A 9,173-nucleotide genomic window follows, 5' to 3' on the forward strand; every position below is an offset into this window, starting at 1 on the left:
AAATACAATATGAACAATATGAATTCATACAATATTAATATAATATGAATATTTAATAACAAATAACATAATAAACCAAACAAATATATTTACATTTTGTAAAGAAAAGATATATAGAGAACATACATAGTTGCGGTCTCCCTCCCTCCAAGAGTTCGCTCTCTCTCTTTCTCCCTCCAAATGTTCTCTCTCTGTCTCCCTTCAAGGTTTCTCTCGCTCTCTCTCTCTCCAAGGGTTCTCTCTCTCTCTCCCTCTAAGGGTTCTCTCTCTGTCTCCCTTCAAGGGTTCTCTCTCCCCCTCTCTCTCTCTCCCTCCAAAGGTTCGCTCGCTCTCTCTCTATCCCTCCTTGTGTTCGCTGTCTCTCTCTCTCTATCCCTCCAAGGGTTCGCTCTCTCTGTCTCTCCAAGGGTTCGCTCTCTCTCACCTTCCAACAGTTCGCTTTCTCTCTCTCTCTCTCTCTCTCTCTCTCTCTCTCTCTCTCTCTCTGCACATGGGCGGTAGTGGAGCGAGTGTGGCGTGTTGAGCGTGTGAGAGCGGTTGGCGTTTCGCCAGCTTTTTTCGGCATTTGATGCAATTTTTTTCCATGTAAACATCTCAGATCAATTATTTGTGTGTGTGTGTGTGTGTGTGTGTGAACGAGTGTGTAAGCGAGTAAGTGCGTGTGTGTGTGTCGCGGTGGAGGAGCATGGTGGCTCCAAACATGCGGCTGTGTGAGAGTTTAACTCGCCGGCACGGTGTGAGGGTGGCGTGCAGGGCGAGTGTAGAGGAGTGTGTGTTAGCGATAGGAGAAGTGGTGGGACATGAGAACATTGTCTCTGCCTCCCGCATGAACAATGCAATTGTAGTCTTTGTGAATGACGTTGATAGGGCAAACAAGCTAGTACAGAAAGGAATTGTACTTAATAATGAGCTTACGATGGTCTCTTCCCTAAGATCCCCATCCAAAAAGGTTATACTGTCTAATGTCCCTCCCTTCATCTCTCGATGAGATAATATCCAAAGAACTGTCTAGATACGGGCGGTTGGTCTCCCCCATAAAGAAAATCCCCCTTGGCTGTAAGTCCCCACTAGTTAAGCACTTGGTGTCTTTTAGAAGAATGGTTTTTATGATTCTGAAAGATGGTGTAGAGGAATTGAACCTAGTGTTTAAATTCAGTGTAGAAGGCTATGGCTACAGCATTTTTGTATCTACAGACACAGACATGAAATGTTTTAAATGTGGCAAAATAGGACATCTTGTCCAGGCCTGTCCTGAGAGACAGAGTGACCCTGGTGTTTCTGAGCGACCGGGGCAGGAAGTAGCTGGGCCTTCTGGAGCCGTTCCCCCTGCGGCTGCAGCTCAGCCCGCTGCTGAAAGCCCCGGAGTTGCTACTGCACCGGAGCCTAGTGAGAGCGAACCCCAATCTCAGCCTGTAGCCCAGGAACCCACGAAGGATATACCAACCCCAGAGAAGCCCTGCTTGACTGAAGTGGCTCCAGAGAAGTCCTGTTTGCCTGAACTAGAGAATCCTTGTTTGACCGATAAAGACGCAGTGGATTCTGGTGCAGAGCTGGAGATACCTGCACTGGCAGAGGCAGGTACAGGGGTGCAGAGCAGTCGCTCAGAAGCACCAGTTACTACGCCAGGGGATGGGGGAGACGTGGAGATGGAGGACGAACCCATGTTTAAAGTACCGAACAAGCGGAAAAAACGAGGTAAGGGACAAGGGAGCAAACAGGTTAAAAGAGACACTAAAGTAGACGAAAAAGAAACAGACAGCGATGATTACATGTCAGATTCTGTTTTTAACTTTGGCTCTCAGGAAGAAAAGCGAGAAGTTGTATACCGTGCTGAGAGTATTAAGGAGTTCTTACGGAATACTAAATGGCAAAAGAACGTTGTAGTAGAAGAGCACTTCGCAGATCTGAAGCAGTTTATCCATGATGTCAAACATTTTAGAAGGGAAGGAGCTTTTATTGACACTGAGATCTATCGTCTGAAGAAATTAATTACTAAAGTCAGCAAAGAAACTTCTGATGATGACCAGTAGAGTGTTTGGTGTGTTTTATATTAAAATGGGTTTTATCATCTGCTTGTTTTATCTACACCTTGTTCTTATGACTGGGATTCGTATTGCAAGTGTAAACGTTAACAGGGCAAGAGAACACGAAAAACGTGTAAAACTATATGAGTTACTAAAGCAGAAGCGTATTGACGTAGCGATGTTGCAAGAAACACATAGTAATGTTAACAATGCTACTATCTGGATGAAGGAGTGGGGTGGGCTGGCAATTTTAAGTCACAATACATCAATTAGTGGTGGGGTTGCCCTACTGTTTGCTCGCAATTTTACTCCCAGTTCTTATACAGTAGTTGAGGTTTTAAATGGGAGGCTTTTAAAAGTAAGAGCTATCTATGAGAATGAGAGTTTTGTTTTTATTTGAGTGTACGCTCCCACCAGTGCAGTGGAGAGAATGGTTTTCTTAAATAAACTAGACAATGTCATTGCTGACTGCAACACTGCTGATATTTTAATTCTGGGTGGGGATTTTAACTGCACAACAGATAACTTGGACAGGAACCATACAGAACCTCATGTGGCCTCCCGTAAGCGCCTGTGGGAGATGATGGAGGCTCACGAACTGATTGATATTTGGAGAAATTTAAATAGAAACCAGAGGCAGTACACGTGGGCCCACTCCATAGACAACACACTCTCCCTGGCAAGACTAGATTGCTTTTATGGTTTTAAACATCAGCTGACATTTTTTACTAAATGTTTTATTGTTCCAGTAGGCCTCTCTGATCACAGTATGGTGCAGTGTATTGTCAGTAAAGAAAATGTAAAACCAAAAAGTGCTTACTGGCATTTTAATACTGCACTTTTAGAGGATACTAATTTTAGAGAATCTTTTATTTATTTCTGGAATGTTTTTAAATATGAAAAGATGGCTTTTAGTTCTATACAACAGTGGTGGGATATGGCCAAAGCTCAAATTAAAGCATTTTGTCAACAGTACACTCTTAATGTCACAAGAGACATTGTCAGATCTCTGAGAGCCCTGGAGACTGGAATAGTGGAACTCCAGTGTTTGGAGACCACAGGAGATCGAGGGCAGGTTGAAGCCCTCAAAAGTAAAAAAGCTATAATGAATGACCTGTTGGGCATCACAGCACAGGGGGCGCTGGTCCGCTCACGCTTTAAAAGCATGAATGAGATGGATGCTCCATCTAAGTTCTTTTTTGGTCTAGAGCAGAAGAATGGACAGAAAAGATTCATACATGCTGTGCGAACAGATCAGGAGATCTTCTGTCAGATCCCGCTGAAATTCGCAAGCAGACAGTTAGCTGCTACTCGAAGCTGTATAGCAGTGAGCAGTCAGGGGCACAGACAGTGGAAGAGAGCTTCCTTAAAGACCTGCCAAAACTCCCAGAGCATGTGGCCAGCGATCTGGACATAGAGCTAACTCTAGCAGAGCTCTATGAAGCTCTCCAAGGGATGGAGAATGGAAGGGCGCCAGGCATAGACGGTCTCCCTGTAGAGTTCTACAAAGCCTTCTGGACAGTTATAGGGCAGGATGTGCTAGAAGTGTTGCTAGGCAGTGTGAAGGGAGGTGAACTCCCATTGAGCTGCAGGAGAGCCGTCCTGACCCTCCTGCCGAAAAAGGGAGACCTGACGCATTTGAAGAACTAGCGCCCGGTCTCACTGTTGTGCACTGACTACAAACTGCTCTCAGAAGCGCTAGCTTCAAGACTGACTAAGGTAATTGAGCAAATTACTCACCATGACCAGATGTACTGTGTGCCTGGCAGGTCTATATTTGATAATATACATTTAATTCGTGACATTTTGGACGTCTCCAGGCTATTGGGCTTAAAGACTGGCTTTATTTTTCTAGACCAGGAAAAGGCTTTTGACCGGGTTGAACATGAATACTTGTGGAAGGTGCTGGAAACCTTTGGTTTCAACCCAGGTTTCATAGCCATGATCAAGACTTTGTACAGTGAAATTGAGAGTGTACTGAAGGTTAATGGTGGTTTGTGTGCCCCTTTTAGAGTCTACAGAGGTATTAGACAAGGCTGTTCTCTGTCAGGCATGCTGTATACCCTAGCGTTTGAACCTCTTTTATGTAAACTGAGGAATCAACTTTCTGGTTTTAAGATATCTCAATCCAGCGCTTCTCTGTGTCTCTCAGCATATGCAGATGACTTAGTCGTAATGCTGGGAACACAAACTGATGTGAATATTTTAATTGATGTTTTAAAAGATTTTGAGAGTTTATCATCTGCCAAGGTCAACTGGGCCAAAAGTGAAGCCTTTTTAGTTGGAGAGTGGGGTGGTGGGCAGCCCACATTACCAGCTGGTTTGGTGTGGAAAAAGGGTGGTTTTAAGTACTTGGATGTTTATCTAGGCAGCACTGAGTTTTTAAATAAAAATTGGGAAGGTGTCTTTGAGAAGGTGAAGGGCAGGTTGAGCAGGTGGAAGTGGTTGGTCCCAAAAATGTCTTACAGGGGACGCACGCTGGTCATCAACAACCTGGCAGCATCAACCCTGTGGCACAAGCTGGCATGTGTGGATCCGCCACCAAACCTGCTCTCGAACATCCAGGCCCTGCTAGTGGACTTCTTCTGGGACAGACTACACTGGATCCCTCAAAGTGTCCTTCACCTGCCCAAGGAGGAGGGGGGGCAGGGGCTGGTCCATATAGCCAGCAGAACTGCAACCTTCCGACTCCAGTTCATCCAGAGACTCCTCACTGCACCTGAGAGATTGGTATGGAGAGCAGCAGCTTATAGGCTGTTACACACAGTAGGAGGACTGGGATTAGACAGAACTTTGTTTTTAATGGACACAAAACGTTAGACCTTGCTGGATTACCAGTTTTTTATCGTGGGCTTTTTAAAATATGGAACTTTTTTAAAAAACAAATCAAGGGGTGCAGAACACCATACTGGCTGCTGGAGGAACCCCTGGTGAATGGTGGGAGATTAGATATCTCTGGTGTGACCACCCCATCATTATCCAGAGTTCTGGTCTCATCGGGGATTGTGACACTCCGGCAGCTGGTGAACATCACAGGAACGGATCTGTCACGGGCTGAGGACTTAACAGCGCGGCTAGGACTATGGTCCCTACGTGTTGTGAACAAGCTCCTACATTGCTGGAGGTCCACCCTAACGTCAGAGGAGCGTGCTCAGCTAATGGACAATGAAACAAGCAAGACTGGACCTACAGAGGAGGAACCTTTTCCCCAGCTGGGCATCATTCCAGATCTAGATGGGTGTGGTGGCCCCCTCCTGGAGTTCAACAGTGACATGAACATTGAGGCAGTGACCAGCAAGCTCCTGTACAAAGCCTGCGTGAAAGTTTTAAATAAGAAAAAACTGAATGGGAGAGTGGACACCCCATGGTGAGCTGTACTGGGTTTTAATGATGATGTTAAACCAGAGTGGAGGGCACTTTACAAACCACCCTTAACTAAAAAATTTGCTGACCTCCAATGGAGGATTTTACATGGAATTGTTTCTGTGAATTCTTTTATCTCCATTTTAAACCCTGAGGTCACACAGGAATGTCCATTCTGTTCACAGAGAGAGACTGTTTTTCATGCTTTTATACATTGCTCCAGGTTGCAGCCATTGTTTGTGTTTTTAAAAAACAACCTGAGGTAATTTTATGTGGATTTTACTTTTCAGATTTTTATCTTGGGTTTTAAATACGTCAGAAAGAACAGGTTTAAATGTCAGCTGATCAATTTTATCTTTGTCGATAAATGTCGATATACCTAAGCAGGAAAAACAAAGTGGCACAGAACACAGACTGCGATGCCAGAAAAATTCTCTCCAGACTGATCAAATCACGGATTCTGATCGATTTTAACTTTTACAGTAGTATGGGAGACTTGGAGATGTTCAAGGCAGTGTGGTGTTGTGAGGAGGCTCTGTGTTCTGTAGTGGAGGGAGAACTTTGTTTTACAACAGCATTAGGCTGATAATGTTCTTAACGACTAGCCTTTTGTTGTGCTGATTTATTTTATTTACCTAATTTATTACCTATATATTTATGGTTTTTTTAATGCTCTCTAAATATTTATTTATTTTTATATTGAGTCACATTTGACTTTAATGTGTATAATGTGACCTTTTGTTAAAAATAAAAGATTGTAAAAGTCAAAGTCTCTCTGTGTGTGTGTTTGTGTGTGGGTTCAATGCTGGGAGTTAGCTGGCAGTAGCATGTGAGAGCAACTGTCACAAACTTTTCTTTTTCTCTTTGCTTTTCTTACTTATTTGGGGTCACTTTTGCATGGTAAATTCAAGGGACAAAAAAAAATATCTTAAAAAATCAATAAAAATAAATAAATAACTAAATAAAATAATTTTAAGGTGGGGCAGAAAAACAAACTCTCTCTCCGTTGGGAGAGGAAGGCCTGTGGGGATTAGATGGCGACGCGGCCCAGGGGTGGTTCCCAGCCGGTCTCACTCCACCACGGGCGTGCTGTGAGGTGAGCTTCGAGGTTACGGTGGCGCAAGTGCTAGTGGCTGTAGGCGAGTTGGTGGGATTCACAAATATAATGTCGGCGTCACAGATGAACAAGGCCGTTGTCATGTTTGTGAAAGAAAAAGCACTGGTAGACCAACTGAGTGAGTACGGAATCTTGGTAAGTGGAGAATTTTTTTTGTTTTCACAGCTGGATTCTGTAATCAGCCAAGTTACGATAACAATGGCCCACCATTTATAGCTAACGAGGATATAGAACGTGAACTTTCTCATTTTGGAAAGTTAGCAGCAGTTTTTAGCCACTAAATTGTAAATACCCGGAACTGAAGCACGTCATGTCATTCAGGCAGCATGTGCTGATGTTTCTGAAGGAGCCCTCATTGGAGCTCTCTTTCAGAATTACACATGAAGGTAAATCCTACATGCTGTATGCAAGCACCGGGAACATGAAATGCTTTGAATGTGGAGACATCGGGCACAAAAGGCTTAGCTGCCCACACACAGCACCGGCTAGTGAGGAAGGAGGGCCAAGTGGTGTAAGGGTGAAGGAGAAGCCGGTAGCATGGAGGGAGAACTCCGGGCAGACCGGGGTCAGTGCAGGGGGCATGTCTACTGTTCAACCTGCTGCTGCTGCTCCTGCTGCTGCTCCTGATACTGCTGGGAGGAGTACTGAGGTTGAACATGCAGGGAAAAACAATAAACCTGTAACTGTGTGTGAATCAGACTCTGCTGAGCTCCAGGCTTTGCAGCTGGAGGACAGTGTAGTTGAAGGTGGTGGAGAAGGTACACAGAGTGGTGACGTGGTGGTGGAAAATGGAGTAGGTGCTGCATTAATTGAGAATAATGGTGTGGTGATGGAGAATGCTGGTTTAATTGCAGGAAATGAGGAGAGCAGTGAAATGACTGGGGAGGACACTGAAAGTGTTATGGAGAACGCTGGTGTGGTCAGTGGAACTGGGAATGGGAATTGGTGATGTGGATATGGAGGATAATGAAAATACTACAGAGATTACAGATGTGGGTAAGGAGTGTGGTGCTGTGGAGGCGGGGAGTAGCACGGGTGTTGCTGATTCTTTAACGTACTCATTAGACGAGATTAACAATTTATTAGATGAGACTTTTGGAAAGGTTGCGGACTTGACAGACTTTTTTCCAGATACAGAAAAAATTTTTGTATCAGTCTCAAAGGTACAAAAAGAAGCCTCCTTGAAGGAACTGAGTCAACAAAAGACATACCGCTTGTGAAAAATGGCAACAAAGCTACGAAAAGAAAAAAAGGAAAAAGATATTTTAAAAGATCAATAAATAATGGATACGTCACATCACATGGGTCACATTGGTTTCTGTGTAACTGTCCTCACTTGCTGTCGTTTCCTCCTCTTATTCCTTTTTATGGAGAAGCTGAGAGTCGGTACTCTTAATATTAATGGGGGTAGGGACAGGAACAAACGAGCTGTAGTCAGAGAATTTTTAAATATAAAAACATTGTCGTGGTCTTTTTACAAGAGACCCATAGTGACAAAGAAAACGAGACAGAATGGGGGATGTGGTGGTAAGATCAACTCTTTCTTAGTCATGGGACTAATTTTAGTGCCGGAGTAGCAATTTTATTTTCAAAAAGGTTAAAAGCAACTATTACACAGCATACTCAGTTAGAGCAGGGTCGACTTTTAATGGTGCAAGCAGATATCAGAGGAACAGGGTTTCTTTTTGTAAATGTTTATGCCTCAAATGTAGGCAGTGAGTGAGTGAAAATGTTTTATAAATTAAGAAATGTTTTGGCACAATATAACGGTAACCTCACTATAGTAATGGATGGAGACTGGAACTGTACTACAGATTTTACAATAGACAGAAATGCAGAAGAGCCTCATATACAGTCCTCTGTGGTATTAGACGGAGTTATTAATGCATGTGGACTTATACGGTAGATCCTTGGAGGGAAAAGAATTTGGGTGTAAAGCAGTACACATGGCTAAAAACAACTGATACAAAAATAAGTGTGGCAAGACTAGATAGATTTTACATCACAAAAATTGATTGGAACAAAATTTTAAAGATTTTATGTTCTCCAACACTGCAAAGCCCAGATTTTACTGGTATTTTAACATAAAGTTGCTTCAAGACCAATATTTCTGTTTTAAATTTACATTAGTTTGGGAGGAAAGGAGACAGAAGAAGGGAGATTTTACTTCCCTAGGCACACGGTGGGAGATTTGGGAAAACACAAATAAAGATGTTTTGCCAGCAGTATACCACACACATGAAGGGAAAAATGAAGAGCACCATTGAGGAGTTAGAGAGAGAGAGATTGGAACAATAGAAATGATATAATCACTAAAAATCACACAAGGAAGAGAAATTCTTTAGAAGCAAAAAAGAGGGCACTAGGTTCCTATCTTCATGAGCAGGCCAAGGGGGCCCTTATTAGGGCCCAAATCTCTAACGTCAAAGACATTGATGTACCAACCTCCTATTTCTTCAACCTGGAACAGAAAACCAGACCTCACAATCTCATGCTGCACCTAAAGTGCCCTGATGGAACTATAACTACAACACCAGCAGAAATGAGGAAGATTGCAGTGGACTTTTATAAGGAACTGTACCATGCGGATGTAACTGACCCACAATGCAGAGAGGAGCTACTAAAGGAGCTACAGAAACTGCGCAAAGGACAAGTAGAAACATTGGACC

The sequence above is a fragment of the Ictalurus furcatus genome, chromosome 24 (genome assembly GCF_023375685.1).
Source record: "Ictalurus furcatus strain D&B chromosome 24, Billie_1.0, whole genome shotgun sequence".
NCBI classification, from domain to species: domain Eukaryota; kingdom Metazoa; phylum Chordata; class Actinopteri; order Siluriformes; family Ictaluridae; genus Ictalurus; species Ictalurus furcatus.